Source organism: Schistocerca serialis, chromosome 1 (genome assembly GCF_023864345.2).
Source record: "Schistocerca serialis cubense isolate TAMUIC-IGC-003099 chromosome 1, iqSchSeri2.2, whole genome shotgun sequence".
Classification (NCBI taxonomy): domain Eukaryota; kingdom Metazoa; phylum Arthropoda; class Insecta; order Orthoptera; family Acrididae; genus Schistocerca; species Schistocerca serialis.
In genome coordinates, this window is record NC_064638.1 from 800,816,235 (window position 1) to 800,832,650 (window position 16,416).

General features: G+C 37.4%; 1 protein-coding gene across 4 annotated transcripts in view; it reads right to left on the minus strand.

Moving 5' to 3' along the window:
• The window catches only part of LOC126483972 (centromere protein I-like), a 393,190-nt gene that overhangs the window by 164,164 nt on the left and 212,610 nt on the right, over positions 1-16,416 (minus strand). The window lies entirely within an intron of this gene.

A 16,416-nucleotide genomic window follows, 5' to 3' on the forward strand; every position in this document is an offset into this window, starting at 1 on the left:
ATATACCTTGTATAACATTGGGCCTCATGCACTAATGCTGTGGACATACTTTTACGCGATGCAAAGTTTATGTCTGGAAAATGAGGGGAATTATAATGAAAGTATATTTTTCACATTTAAAAAATAGTTTATATTCCTTTATAAGCAGTTGTGAAGGACTCTGAACAACAATCTCATTCTGTATCTGATTGATTAATTAGTTATACAGTTACAGTGATTGCAATTCCGAACACCAAAAGTATCATCCCCCCCCCCCCCCCCCCCTTTATATACCATTTAGAAAATGAATGAAATCAAAAACTTAACATCATTTGTCTTTTATAACAGACTCTTAGCAACTATTTGGACATCCAAGAGATGCAGGCAGAGGAGATTAAAGTTTAACATCCCATTGACAACTACGTCATCAGAGATGGAGCACAAGCTCGGATTAGGGATGATTGGGGAAGGGAACTGAATCGGCCTTGCTGGCATTTGCCTGAAGCAATTTTAGGAAATCACGTAAAACCTAAATCAGGATCGCTGGAAGTTAGTTTGATCTAAAAGATGGAATCATAAAGAGAGTTATTGGTGACGTCTAGATAAATAAAAATGTAAATGTTCGTTTGTTCAAAATCGTGTATCTCTGACGTTCTTGAGCAATTTCTTTGAAATTTTGGTACAACATTGCATTCTAATAGATGTGCATTTTAAGGTACTTATTTTTTTAAATATAGGTAATATATAATTTTTTACAAATTTTGTAATAGGGATATCAGAAATACATATATAAAAACACATGTGTATTCCAGTGCAACGTTCTGTCAAAATTTTAAAGCATTCAGTCAAAACATTGTGGCGATTTGCAATTAGAAACACCTAAATTTTCAGTACAAGTACAAATGTAAATGTTTGTTTCTTCAAAATCTCAAATCTCTGAACGTTCTTCAGGGATTGCTTTGAAGTTTCAGCATAACATTGCATTCGAATGCTCATGCTTTTATATACCTACTGGAATGCCATCTGATATTATTTGTAATAAAAGAGAAAATGTTCTAAATATGTAAATGTTTGTTTGTTTAAAATTGTTACTCTCCGAAAGTTCTTGACTAATCCTTTGAAATTTTGATACAATGTTTACTTCTGATATGGGCTTGTCTTTAGGTAATTAATTGTTTACTATATGATGTATAATACATGTACATGTCACATTTTGAGATATTTTTAATGTTTCCCTATTATTATTTTTATATAAATTTGTGTATTACATATATTTAAAATACAGGTAAATGAAAAAGTGCACATATACCAATGGAATGTTGTATCAAAAGTTCAAAGCAATCGGTCAAAAACTTTTGGAGATATGCAAATAGGAACATCTAAATTTTCTATGTAAGTACAAATGTGGATGTTTGTTTCTTGAAACTTTCAAATCTCTGAAAGTTCTTCAAGGATTGCTTAGAAATTTTGACACAATGTTGCATTCAAATACTCAAGTATTTTTATATACGTAAAGGAACACCATCAGCTATATATATGTAATATACAGGGCAAATCGGCTACAACTTGCAGCACAAATGGAAAGTGCTATTGATGTCTGGTTTTCACATAATGGATTGGCGGTCAGAGGATCGTATTGTTCACCAATCAACAGATTCTAAAAATACTTTGAAAGTCTATTTTTGAGCAAATATACACTTTTTAAATGGAACAATGCCTATTGACATTAACAAACTAAAAGTAGGGTAAATTAGAACATCAGTGGTGTTTGTTACAGAATTCTAGCATGAGTCGTATACAAGATATCTGTGTTTTGAAAAGTTCAGACACTGGCTTTGTACAATACCTTTCGTAGCACACAGTAATGAACAACACAAATGCATACCCAAGTTATGTGATTCTGACAGTGACGAGACAACTGACTGTCACAGGCAGTGTTCAAAACGACTACCAGCAGCACGAATACACACTACCAGTCTGGTTGGAATGACTGCTGCACATGTGCTAGGGTTTCAGTGAAGATATCCCAGCAGGTTGCAGTAATACATCATTGCATATCATCGAGTGTAGTTGGTATGTCCTTGTAGACAGTGTCTTTCAGCTTTCCCCACTGAAAAAAGTCTACAGGTGCCAAATCAGGGGAATGGGCCAGCCAAAGTACAGGTCCCCTGCATCCAATCCAACAATTTGGAACCAATTCATGAAGACATGCTATAGCACTTTGTGTACCATCGGCTGGACATCCATCACGTTGGTACCATAGGTTCTTCTTAGTCTGCAGAGGAATGCTTTCCAGCATTTGTGAAAGATGGTCTGTGTGATACTTGTGCATGTGCCTGTTCAGTGTTCTGTCTATGAAAAACAGGCCTATGAGCTGATGGTTCACTATCCCACACCACATTTTTACACTCCATGGACACTGACATCCTACCTGACATACCCAATGGGAATTGTCAACAGACCAAAAGCACATGTTTGGGCAGTATACCTGGCCATGATTGGTAAATGAGGCTTCATCACTAAACAACATTGTGCTTTCTGTTCTCTCTCTTTTCCATTTAAGCAGAGCCACAACAAAGCATGGCCGGGTACAGCTAGTTAATCAAATAAGAATGTCTAACAAATAATCCTTTAAAGGTTGTACCTTGGTGTCTATAGTAAAAGTGGTACTATTTTAAACAAGTACTCAAATCCTCAGATATGTAGAACATTAGTCACATGTTGTAATGCATTTCTGTAACGTTAGAAATGACATATTGTAACATTTGAAGCTGCTCTATAATTTGTTTTTAATTGTATGACTGGTTTTAGACACCATTTTCCAGTACTTGTTGTACAACATTAAGGATACAGGACCATTTTCATACAAAAACAATGCTTGAAAATTACAGTAAAATACAAGCAATAATTACAAGTTCTGTTAATATCTGGTATTACATATATATTGTAAAAGAAATGTCAAAATATAATATTTATATAATATATTGTTATGCAACAGTAGATGCATGGAGAGTCAATTGCATTGTTATCCAAAGAATATATAAAATGGGAAAGAGTTGATACTATTACTAGTAACATATCTGTAAGAAAGTATCACAAGTTTTTTTTAAATATATCTGTTCATTTTTCAGCTCAAGTTGATCATTCAAAATTCAAGCAAAATGAAAGTTTAGTCACGGGCTGTAACCTGACAGGAACATTAACTAACATTTTTCTTGACAATATAGAAAACAAGCCTTTTAAAGAGCAACTAATGCTAGGTGAAAAGATAACTATAGGCATTAACGTATCTTTTATTTATTTTACACGTCTAGTTCCACAGGACCAAATCAAGGAGGAAATCTCGAAGGTCATGGAATGTGTCAGTACATGAAATAGAAGAGTAATAACAGATAAAATAAAATGTTTATGAACCAAAAAACATACAAGCCATAATTTTATGTGAATACAATCAACAATATAACACAGGAATCACCTTAATTTTTCAAGGAACTCCTCGACAGAATAGGAGTGACCCATGAGGAAACTCTTCAGTTCCGATTTGAAAGTGTGTGAATTTCTGCTACAATTTTTGAATTCTTGTGGTAGCTTATTGAAAATGGATGCAGCAGTATATTGCACACCTTTCTGCACAAGAGTCAACAAAATGCAATCCAAATACAGACTGGATTTCTGCCTAGTATTAACTGAATAAAAGCTGCTAATTCTTGGGAATAAGCTGATATTGTTAACAAGAAACGACAATAAAAACGTTTATATTGAGAGGCCAATGTCAGAGTACCCAGACTAGTGAACAGGGATTGACAAGAGGTTCGCGAACTTAAACCACTTACGGTCCAAACTGCTCATTTCTGAACAGACGATATCCTTTGAGAATGGGAAGAGTTACCCCAAAATACACCACCATACGACATAAGCGAATGAAAATAAGCAAAGTAGACTACTTTTTGTGTTGAACTATATGTACCTCAGATACCGTCTGAATAGTAAAAATGGCAGCATTAAGTCTCTGAACAGGTTCCTGAACGTGGACTTTTGACGACAGTTTACTACCTATCTGAACACTAAAAAACTTGAACTGTTTAGTTTCACTAAATATACGCCCACTCTGTGAAATTAAAACTTCAGATCTCATTGAATCACGTGTTAGACAACGTAAAGGCTATGTCTTACTGTGATTTAGTGTTAGTTTATTTTCTACAAGCCATGAACTTATGTCATGAGCTCTACTATCTGAAACAGTGCCAATGTTGCACACGACATCCCTTACTAACAAGCCAGTGCCATCAGCAAACAAAAATATTTTAGAATCATCTATAATACTAGAGGGCATTTCACTTATATAAATAAGGAACAGGAGTGGCACCAGCACTGATCCCTGGTGCACCCCTCATTCGACCATGTCTTAATTAGATCCCACATCATAGCCATTACCAACACTGTGGATATTGACCTTTTGCTGTCTGTGGTTTAGGGAAGAGGTGAACTAATTGTGAGCAATTCCCCATATTCCATAATGGTCCAAAGTCTGGAGAAATCAATCAAACACATTAGTTAAGTCAAAAAAGAATCCTAGCATTCAAAATCTTTTATTTTTACCATCCAGTACCTCATAGAGAAAAAAGAATACAGCATTTTCAGTTGTTAAACCACTTCTAAAACCGAAATGTACATTTGATAGCATTACTGTACATGACAGCATTACATGAAATAAAATGATCAATTATCCTTACATCCATAGCCTTTCCAATAAATTTAGCAACCGCTGATGGCATAGAAAGATATCTAAAATTGTCTACATTAAACCTTCCTCTCTTTTTATAAAGCAACTTTACTACTGAGTACTTTAATTGTTCAGTAAACTGACCATTCTTAAAGCAAAAATTACAAATATGGCTAAGTATAGAGCTAATATTTACAGCACTATACTTTAATATTTTGCTAGGTACTCCATCACATCCATGAGAGTCCTAAGTCTTCAGTGATTTAATTATTGACCCAATCTCCCCCTTGTCAGTATCACAGAGGAGTATTTCAGACAGCAGTCTCAGAAAGGCATTTTCCAAGAGATCTATACACTGAAGTGCCAAAGAAACTGGTATAGCATGTGTATTCAAATACAGAGATACGCTGCGGTTGACAATGCCTTTATAAGACAAATGTTTGGTGAAGTTGTTAGATTGGTTACTGCTGCTACAATGGCAGGTTATCAAGATTTAAGTGAGTTTACGTATGGTGTTATAGCTGGTGCATGAGCGATGGGACACAGCATCTCCGAGATAGTAATGAAGTGGAGATTTTCCCGTACTACCATTTCACAAGTGTACTGTGAATATCAGGAATTTGGTAAAACACCAAATCTCTGACAGCACTGCAAGAATGAGACCAACAATGACTGAAGAGAATCGTTCAACGTGACAGAAGTGCAACCCTTCCACAAATTGCTGCAGATTTCAATGCTGGGCCATCAACAAGTGTCAAAGTGTGAACCATTCCACAAAACATCATGGATATGGGTTTCGGAGCGGACAGCCCACTTATGTACCCCTGATGACTGCACAACACCTTGTCTGTGCCCATCAACAGCGGCTTGGACTGTTTATGATTGGAAACATGTTGCCTGGTCGGACAAGTCTCGTTTCAAATTGTATCGAGCACATGAACATGTACAGATACGGAGACAACCTCATGAATCCATGGTCCCTGTATGTCAGCAGGGGACTGTTCAAGTTGGTGGAGCCTCTGTAATGGTGTGGGGAATGTGCAGTTGGAATGATACGCGACTCCCAATATGCCTAGATACAACTCTCACAGGTGACATGTATGGAACCATTCTGTCTGATCACCTGCATCCATTCATGTCATTTGTGCATTCGGACACAGTTGGGCAATTCCGGCAGGACAATGAGACACCCTGTAATGGGACATACTCCTCTAGCATTAATTTTCCTCAACAGTAGTTGTCAATACCAGCATTATTTTTCGAATTTTGGACAGGTCAATATTATCTCAGTTGCTTTTCTGAAAACTTTCATATAATTTTATACACAGTACTGTATGTTATATTTCAAGGTAAAATTTATGAAATGGAATCACTTTATAAAATATTTTAGTTTCGATGTTATAATCGATAAGTACTAGTTCTGAATGTACAGTTAAAACCATTTTTTAGAAACATTCGAAATTATGAATTTTTGGCACACTTAAAATTTCTATTATTAATTATGCGAATCCTGAACTGTTTACTATGTTAATTCTGGGTTCATTTATGAAATAATAATTGAAATTAAAGCTAGTAGAAATTCATTTGTTGAGAAAAATTGTACAACCTTTGGAATATTGTTATTTCCGCGAAGTGTGAGAGTCGTAAGCATACCTCTGATGTGATAGGACATATTTTTGCGAGAACAATGTCGTTTTGGCTTTGTTAATGTAAAAAATCAAAAGACTGTATGATATACTAAAATGTGAGAAAATATATTTACGTAAAAACAAACATTCTGGAACAACAACTGTGAGGACCTAAAATGTAAGTTTTCAGCTTCAAGAATCAGACCCCTAGAAAGAAGAACTGGAGCCAACTCAACATGAGAAGCTAAGTAAATCAGAAAGTTTATTGTAATCTTTGCTCCTCTCAAATATTTTCATAAAATACGTTTCTTATTGTGGACAATAGCTGGAACCAGAAATGAGGAGGGAGATTACAACCCCACACATCTAGAATTGCTACAGGGTGGCTGCAGGAATACTCTTCTGAGTTTAAACACTTCCACTGGTCACCAAACTCCCCACGCATGAACATTATTGTATATATATCTGGGATGCATTGCAACGTGCTGTTCAGAAGAGACCTCCACACCCCCTCGTATTTTTATGGATTTATGGACAGCCTTGCAGGATTCATAGTGTCAATGCCCTCCAGCACTACTTCGGACAAGTCGAGTCCATGCCACATTGTATTGCGGCACTTCTGCATGCTCGCGGGGCCCCTACACGATATTAGGCACGTGTACCAATTTCTTTGGCTTTTCAGTGTATAATTCCCTGTAGAAATGAGTTCACCAGCAATTATCAAAAAGTGATTGTTAAATACTGTACATACATCTGACTTATCAGTAACAGAAATATTTTTGCTATGAACTGACTTTATACTGTCAATCTTTTTGCTGCTGACTACACACTTCCTTCACGACTGACCATATGGTTTTAATTTTATCCTGTGAATCAGCTATTCTATTTGCATGCCACATACTCTGCCTTCCTAGTAACATTTTTAAGCACCTTACAGCACTGTTTGTAATGGGCTATTGTAGCTCAATTTTGACTACTTCTAACATTTTGATATAATTCCCACTTTGTTCTACACGATATTGTTATCTCACTAGCCAGCCATCCAGGCTGCCTTTTACTGCTAGTACCCTGTTTAGAACGTTCTAATGGAAAGCAACTTCCAAAGAGCATGAGAAATATGTTAAGGAAAGCATTATATTTGTCATCTACATTATAGGCACTATAAACATCCTGCCACTCTTGTTCTTTAATGAGGTTTAAAAAACTCTTAATTGCTACCGGATTAGCTTTTCTACATAGTTTGTTATAAAGTGTAACATTTGTTTGAATACAAAAACCTTCTAGCGTTAAAATTTGTGCGTCATGGTCTGAAAGACCATTCGCCCCTTTACTAACAGAAAGCCCAATGACACAATTAATTTCTTCAACGGCACAAAAGAAAAGGCATCCAAAATTCACCAGAAATTCAATGAACTCCAATAAATATATAAAGCAATTAAGCATTAAATATTGATAAATTTTCAGTTTCTTACTCTTAAACAACTCACAAAATGCTAAAAACATTAGTTAACTTCATTAAATTGGGGAAAAAAAATACTGAAACAACTGAGCAATGAAAAATGGAAACAAGCAGGCTTTTAAATCTTTGAAGTTACTTACCGCCCTTTTCAATCTGTCCCAGGCCTGTTCAATAGGGTTCATGTCTGGAGAACATGCTAGTCTCTTGTCAAGGGATGTCTGAAAGAAGTCATTCACAAGATGTGCACAGTGGGGGTGTGAATTGTCATCCATGAAGATGAATGCCTCGCCAATATGCTGCTGATATGATTGCACTATTGGTCGGAGGATGGCATTCACATATTGTACAGCTGTTACGGTGCCTTCCATGGCCAGCAACGGCATATGTCGGCCCCACATAATGCCTCCCCAAAACAGCAGGGAACCTCCACCTTGCTGCACTCGCTGGACAGTGTGTCTAAGGCGTTCAGACTGACCGTGTTGCCTCCAACAACATCTCCGACGATTGCCTGGTTGAAGGCATATGCGACACCCATTGGTGAAGAGAACATGATGCCGATCCTGAGCGGTCCATTCTGCATGCTGTTGGGCCCATCTGTACCGCGCTGCATGGTCTCGTGATAGCGCATTATGCAGCTTATTGGACACAGTTTGAGTCTTAACACAATGCCCGGTGGCTGCACGAAGAGCATTATTCAACGTGGTGGCATTGCTGTCAGGCTTCCTCCGAGTCATAATCCGTAGGTAGCGGTCATCCACTGCAATTGGGCGGCCTGAGCGAGGCATGTCATCAACAGTTCCTGTCTCTCTGTATCTCCTCCATGTCCGAACAACATTGCTTTGGCTCACTCGGACGTGCCTGGACACTTCACTTGTTGAGAGCCCTTCCTGGCACAAAGCAACAATGCGGACATGATTGAACCACTTACTATAGGCAACACGAGCCGTGTACCTCCTTCCTCATGGAATGACTGGAACTGATTGGCTATTAGACCACCTCCGTCTAATAGGCGCTGCTCATACATGGTTGTTTACATCTTTGGGTGGGTTTAGTGACATCTCTGAACAGTCAAAGGGACTGTGTCTGTGATACAATACGCACAGTCAATGGCTATCTTCAGGAGTTCTAGGGAATCAGGGTGATGCAAAAGTGTGTATGAACTGGAAGCTGGGATGGAATTGGAATATCATCCTGCAAGTATTTCAACCACACTAACTCAGTATCAGTTGTTGCCATCTATGTAGCCCAAAACAGGGTGTTTCCAAAAGACTGTGACAGATAACCAGAGCTAGATCTTGTGTCTACCTTTTTGTTCCAAGTTTACATCAGCATAACCCAGAAGAACTTCTTGATTCCCTTCTCGTTAATGTAGTTTGATATTGATGCTTCCTTTGATATGTCTCAAAGCTCTTTTAAAGTATCTCGATAGTTCTTCCAATGGACTGTTGTGGTATCTGCTCAAGAAGTTGTTCACAGCACATGAATCAGGTCTTGTTGCTGTCACTGCATACATCAAACATCTGATCAACTCTGCATGGCTTATCAACCCTTTTTCCTTCACTGATTTCCAGTTTAACTTTCAGAGGTGTCCTGACCAGGTTACAATCTTGCATGTTGAACTGTTGTGGCGAACTCTTCAAATATGACATTTGGCTCAGATACATTTCTCATTTGGTCCTTAAAATCTCAATTCCCTAGTATGACTGTGGTTATCCCAGCTCCTTTATGTAAACTTCTGCTTTAACTTAAATTTCACTTTGTCCACTTCCTCTCTATTATTTCCTGCCATCAGAATGTCATCAACATAAAGAGCAATGTAAATGACGATTCCTTTAAAATCACACAGTAAAGACATTTATCTGTTACTAACTGAGTGTATCTTATAGTGATAATAAATGTGCGAGCAGAATGATTCCATGCTAATGGTGCTTGGTTTATGCCATATGAAGACCTCTGTAGCCTGCGAACCAAACCAGTTTCGTCTTTCAATTCTTTAGGAAAGCTACTTCTTCAGGAATAACCATGTATGAACGATTCCACAAGTCTAGCCTTGTGTCTTATAGTATTTCCATTATTGTCCTGCTTCAATTTTAACACCCACTTACTGCTGATGGCCTTCCTTCCAGGGGGGTAACAATTTAATAAAGATTCAAGCCTTATTTTTCTTTACAGTCAGTTTCATCCAGTACAGCTTTGACCAATAATTCAGCATTCAGTACAAGAACAGCATAGTCATACATGTATTTAAGATGATTCCTCTTGCTGGTAGAATGTCAAACAGCTTCCTTTCCAGTTTCATCTTCAACACTGGTCAGTTCTGGTATGGGAATTCTTTCATGACCCCATCATCTGATGTAACATTTTCTTCAGTGAATTCTCCTTCATTATTGTTTTTGTGTTCCTTCTCTGATGACTTCTGTATGGGTTCTGGAACCTAGTCCTCAATCGGTGTATTTTCAAAGTCAAATCTTCCTTCAAAGAAAACAAATGTTCCTTTCTGTAAATATTTTTCCTTCCTCTGCACATCAGTAGCATTTCAAGGGCTTGCTGTCGAACATCCCTGTTCTTCATTCCTTTGGTACCAGTAGACAGGCAATACTTCTAAATATTCTCAGCTTACTCAAGTTAGGTTTCTTGTTGTACTACAAAGCTGCAGGAACCTTTCTTTCCAAACCTGCAATAGGACTTCTATTAAGTAGGTATATGGCAGTACAAACAGCTTCTGACCAGGACATCATCTTAATTTACACTGAAGCATCAAACACAGAGCTTTCTCAATGAAAGATCTGTTTGTTCCGAGATATCATTTTGCTGATGAATATATCTGATTGTAAACTCTAAATGTATTCCATGTTCTTCAAAAAACTGCATCAACTCGTTTGACATTTATTCATGACTACTGTCACAGTGCAGTCTGCTGATCTTCAACTTGAAATGAGCTGTAGCCATGGCGTGAAACATATTCAGGTAGCAAGTTACCTCAGATTTCGGATTCCAGTGCACAGGCCACTGTGAAATGTGTAAAGTTGTCGACAAACATGACCACATACTTCTTTCTGTCAAGCAATTCCGGTTAGATTGGCTCGCACATGCCACCGTGGAACAACTCAAGATATCTGATGGCACATTTCCTAGTGTGATTGTATGGCAGCTGTGATTGTTTTCCATTGACACAATCTGAGCATCGTACCATGGGGATTATGAAATTTTCAGTTCCATACCATCAACTTGTGAATGGAAGCGTTTAATACTATCATAACTGAAATGGCCTAATTTGCTGTGCCATAGTTTCACATTACTTTCAGTTGAAACAGCCAAAAGGCTTTACACTGGAAAAAAAATTTAAAACATATAGCTGAGATTCATTTCTATTTGCAATGGCAATGTTTTTCTTTCCCGTTTTAATTAAACCTTCAGTTCTTTCACATGTGATACTAAAACCATTCATTTCCAATTTTTTAACTGCCAGCAAATTATAACTAGGATCAGGCCCTGACAAAACATCCTTAATCGTTATCTGAATTTCATTTACTTTTACAATCTATAGTGACTTCATTTTCTCCTTTTATTTCAGGCACAAGAAAAATGCCTGTCTTAACTAATTTAATTTTAATTGGTTGTTCCAGTTTCTTTAAATCAGTGAGAGGTATTTTACTGTTAATCAAGAGTTCCATTGCTCCAGAGCCCAAGAACCAATGTATGTTGTTCAGTGACTGATCTTCACTTAATGCTGAAAAACAACAACTATCTTTCTCTTTGACATTATCCACGATCACCGAATTGTGGTTCCCGGGTTCCTCTTTGGTAACTTATCTTTGCAGTTAGCCCTTTTGTGGCCAGGTTTTCCACAATGACGACAAGTAAAGGTCAATGAGTTCCCCAAACAGGGTGTGTACGTGGACGAGGAAAAAAAAATCCCAGATTTTTCCCGGATTTCCTGGTTAAAAATACACTTTTACCGTGTTAAGTAACAGTATACTTTTCCTCGGAACGGTAAAACTTATAAATATTTTCAATGGTTGTGGTTTTATACACCGGCGTAGAATTTCCCGGCACTTTAGAAAATGAAACTCAGGGGAAAAACACATTTTGGAAAGATGTCTGATGTGCAGCAACATGCGCACTGCATATTTCGTATTACGAAAGTATAAATTCGATTCCACCAAACACCGCAAGTTACTTTCCAAAGGATTGAGATCGAGATTGCGATGCGCTTTTGTAAGCCAGTCGTAGCTCATGTCAAACGATCTCGCCAGCCGATGACAGGGGACATTCAGAGCATAGGACACGTGATGTAGTCGGCCAATAGCTACATCACTGTTAAGGAGTGCGAACACACAAATAGGGAAAGGTAATGGTTTAAATTAATATTCATGGTGTTGCCAAAAGAAAAGAAAAGCTTTCACGAAGCATATAATATTGGCCTCTAAGATTAATAAGCTGCAAGAGAAGCTAAGCTTTCACACATAATGTTGATCTTTTTTGCGCATGTTACACTTTAAGATACATCATACAAATGTGACAGTAAAATTTTTAACAACGACATAAATGTCTGATCTACTGGGCTCGAAAATATTCTAAATGGTTGTTCTCAAAGATTCGAATTTTGAATGAGAGTCAAACGCTCTGGGATTTAAGAAATTCATCGGACATTGGCGGACAGAGTTCATCTTGTGTAAAAGGAAATTTACTGTACTTGAAAGTAACGCTTTTCAAACAACCATTTGGAATATTTTCCCGTGACCTGTTAGAAAGGGATTCGTTTCAGCAGTTGCGCCAGATGACAGGCGTCGCCGCGCTTGCGCAGCTACAATGACGCAGGAAGCCCATATGTTCGTATGTGTAAAACATTAAAAGATCTTACATTATGTCATAAAAGAAACAAGACGTTGGAAGATACTCAACGAGCATGGGAATTTTGTGAACCCTACTAAAATGCATAATTCGGCTTAAAGGGCACATTCGTATGTCCAGATTCAGATGCAAATTTTCTTGGATTACCAGTACTGCATTATCTCATGTTTGGTTCTTTATTATGGCATAATGCCATACGTGCGGAATTAAACACTTCGTTTCAAATAAACTGACTGCCTCAGCAGAAAAGATTAATAAAAGTCAAATTTCTTTAACAAACTGACAAAGATAACTTCCTTGTTCTGCAAGGTGATTAACGCTTGACTATCAGAAATGTTGAAACAAAATAAAATCTGAAACTAATAACTTATTTTAGCCTTCCATAATTATGTGAATGTATTTTAATTCACTTGATAGCTCCTGTCCACAGAAATCCATTTTGTTTTCATTTGACGTGAGAGTAATAAACGAAGAGGAAACAGCAAAATCACTTAACGTAAACACGGGTCACGTGGAGATTACCACCTCCCCACTATAACTCAGACTGCTCTGCGCATCAGGTCAGGATCTACGATATTTCCGAACAGGGCCAATATTACATAGAGGTTCTCCCCCTCCCTCGAGCGTTTAAGGTAGGACGCAAAAAATTTAAAAAATCAACTTTTCAAAAATATCTTCAAATTGTACCGCACACCTTTCTGAAGGGTCTGATACATAAAAAGTATATGATTGAGGGAATGTAAGACATGTTATTTGGTCTTAAGTGTACCGAACTGCAGTGCCATGCCTCTTCACAGAATTCTTCCATCGAACGTCTCTGTATTTTGCTCTGTGGAATTCAAACGTGTAAATTTTGTAGTGGGTGCAATCAAACTATATTCAGGCCAGTTGAAATTAAAATGTCCTGAGGTACCTCTCCTGCACCCAATCGGCCAGTTTGACATCCTGCCCCTCACATAAAACGAGTAAAGACAAGAGACAAGCAAGGCAGTAAACATTTCTTCAATCCTTAAGTCCTAGCGCTCTCTCTCTCTCTCTCTCTCTCTCTCTCTCTCTAATCTTGCCACTGCTTTATATGGCATACTTTCCTTGCTGGAAAGAATCTATTACCTCATCAAAGTTCGTCAACGATTTGCGACATTAAAAATCGAAATGTCGCTGTCTAATACTAGAAAAGCTGTTAATACAAAGAGTACCCAAGACTGGTGTCGTTTCTCGATCTGATTACATCTATTTTGTCACTGTCTGCTAGATAAAACGAAATAGGTCTGCCTAATATTGCAGCAATTGTTACACACACCAAATAAACGAGACTGTTTTGGCACAAATGGTCATTTTTATAACACAAAAGAATAAAATTCATGTAGTAACAATATAAAATGCCTATTAGGCCTACTACAAGCAAAAGGTTTTATGTTAGGAAATAGTTTCAGATTTCATTCATACTCTCTGGCTTCTGAAACATGAGATCGAAAAGTAGTAGTATGAAATTTTTATATAAATTTGGAATCGTCATATTCTTCCGTAATTTGCGAGAGTCTCCATTTCTTCTCCTTCCTTGTTCTAACAAACAATCTTGTCATAAGTAATTCTGTAACTATTCCTGCCAGTGTCAAACTTTATTCCCTGGTTAACTTCACTAACCCTGCCACAATCACTGGTTTAGTTATCTCGCATTTGTTCTCCGGATAGGAGTTATTAAATATTCGTACACGCGTTTTCCGTGCTACTTCCAGAATAGATCTTTAGTGGCTGCTAGCCATGGACTGTATAACTGGCCCTTAGTAGTGTACCAGTCTGTCCAAAAATATTCTGTCAAAATTTCAATTTCTTGGATACATGGAGAAGACAATACATAATCTTAGTTGCCTGTTATTCCTGTTAGTCATTTATTTCCACTCTGGTAATCTGAATCTATGCAATTTGCTAGTAATTATAACAACGCTGATCATTTGCAAACCCAGTCAACCACATAAACAGTGATTGTCATTCACCCTTTCGGCTTTATTCGCTCAGCTCGTGTAGACCTGTCCCCTTGTGTCTGCAGGGAAGTTTATTTCTAGATGCGACGGGGATTCCCCTGGCAGAGACATCATGTAGACTATGCACACATTCAAAAATCAACTTGCGATTCGTTCAGAAATCAACTTATAATTTGATCAAAAATGTTCAGAAACCAACAGGGATGCGTTCAAAATCATATGAGTAATTGATAGACCAATGTGTGCTGGATGCTAGGCACTTTATGAAACAAGGACATTTTCCTCAATAATATGAATTTGGTTTTGTCAACAAAAGTAGACTAGCAATTCCTCAAACATACTGCACACAATACATACATCAAAAGAGGTTACCCTATCTTTAGCAGATTCCAAGTGACTGTTGACAATGCGTTGAAAAAGATGAGACTTATATTTCTGATCTGGTTAAGCCAACCGTGTTTCCTTTGCAACATGCTGAGTGTCCCCCTCCCCATCCACAAATTCCTCCTTTGTGAGATAATTTGCTTGCATAAATGGTAAAAGTTTCAGTTTCTTAATAACCAGTTGTTGAAATTCGTTCCATCGGATAAGAGAATATGATACTTTTACTCTTCAGTTGCCACACCGAAAAACTTTTAGGTGCAAGTCCACTTGTGACCACATATTTCATCAAAAAGTCCATTTTAAAACAAACCTCTGCTCATAAGCTGATAAATTTTCAGTTTCTCACACTCAAATAACTCACAAAATGTTAAAACTATTAGCTGATTTTATTAAATTGGAAAAATCTGAAACAACTGAGCAACAAAAAATTGTAACAATTGTGTTTTTAAATCTTTGAAATAACTTAAAGTAAGTGACAGATATAATCATTAAATTGCAGTCAACAAATATGAAAAAGAGAGGAGCATAAAGTTTTGAGATGTCACTATCCACAAGAAAATGGAACTCATACATTTAATGTTTTTTTGGAAATCAACTCAGTCTGGTAACATAATCCACAATACCCCATGCAATCCCACAACAAATGAAAAAGTGGTTTTCCATGCCATGATAGAGAACACAATACATTTACCACTATCTGATAAGAACAATGAAATCGAGCTTAATACCTTGAGACACATGGCCATACAACACGGATACAATTCTGAATTAGTCAATGTAATCTATAGACATAAGAAAAATAAGAACTATAAAACAGAAATAACTTTAATAAAAGAGAGAAAAAGAAATGAAACCAAAATATTCAGTCATACCATACATGAGACAAATACCTGACAAAATTAGCTCATATTTCATATAACAGAAATAAAAATAGTTTTTGAACAGGTACTATAATGCAATGCCAATGCACTCCATTCTGAGGTGCCGGAGAAGACGGTCATGGGTGTGTGAGGTGTGGTGTGGTTGTTAGTGTGTGTGTGTGTGTGTGTGTGTGTGTGTGTGTGTGTGTGTGTGTGTGTGTTTTCTTTTCTGATGAAGGCTACAGGAGAATCTATACATAAGTTTGTCTTTGTTGTGCTTGTCTGCAACTTGAAATGTTATCTTTATGGTTGTTGTTGTTGTGGTCTTCAGTCCTGAGACTGGTTTGATGCAGCTCTCCATGCTACTCTATCCTGTGCAAGCTTTTTCATCTCCCAGTACCTACTGCAACCTACATCCTTCTGAATCTGCTTAGTGTATTCATCTCTTGGTCTCCCTCTACGATTTTTACCCTCCACGCTGCCCTCCAATACTAAATTGGTGATCCCTTGATGCCTCAGAACATGTCCTACCAACCGATCCCTTCTT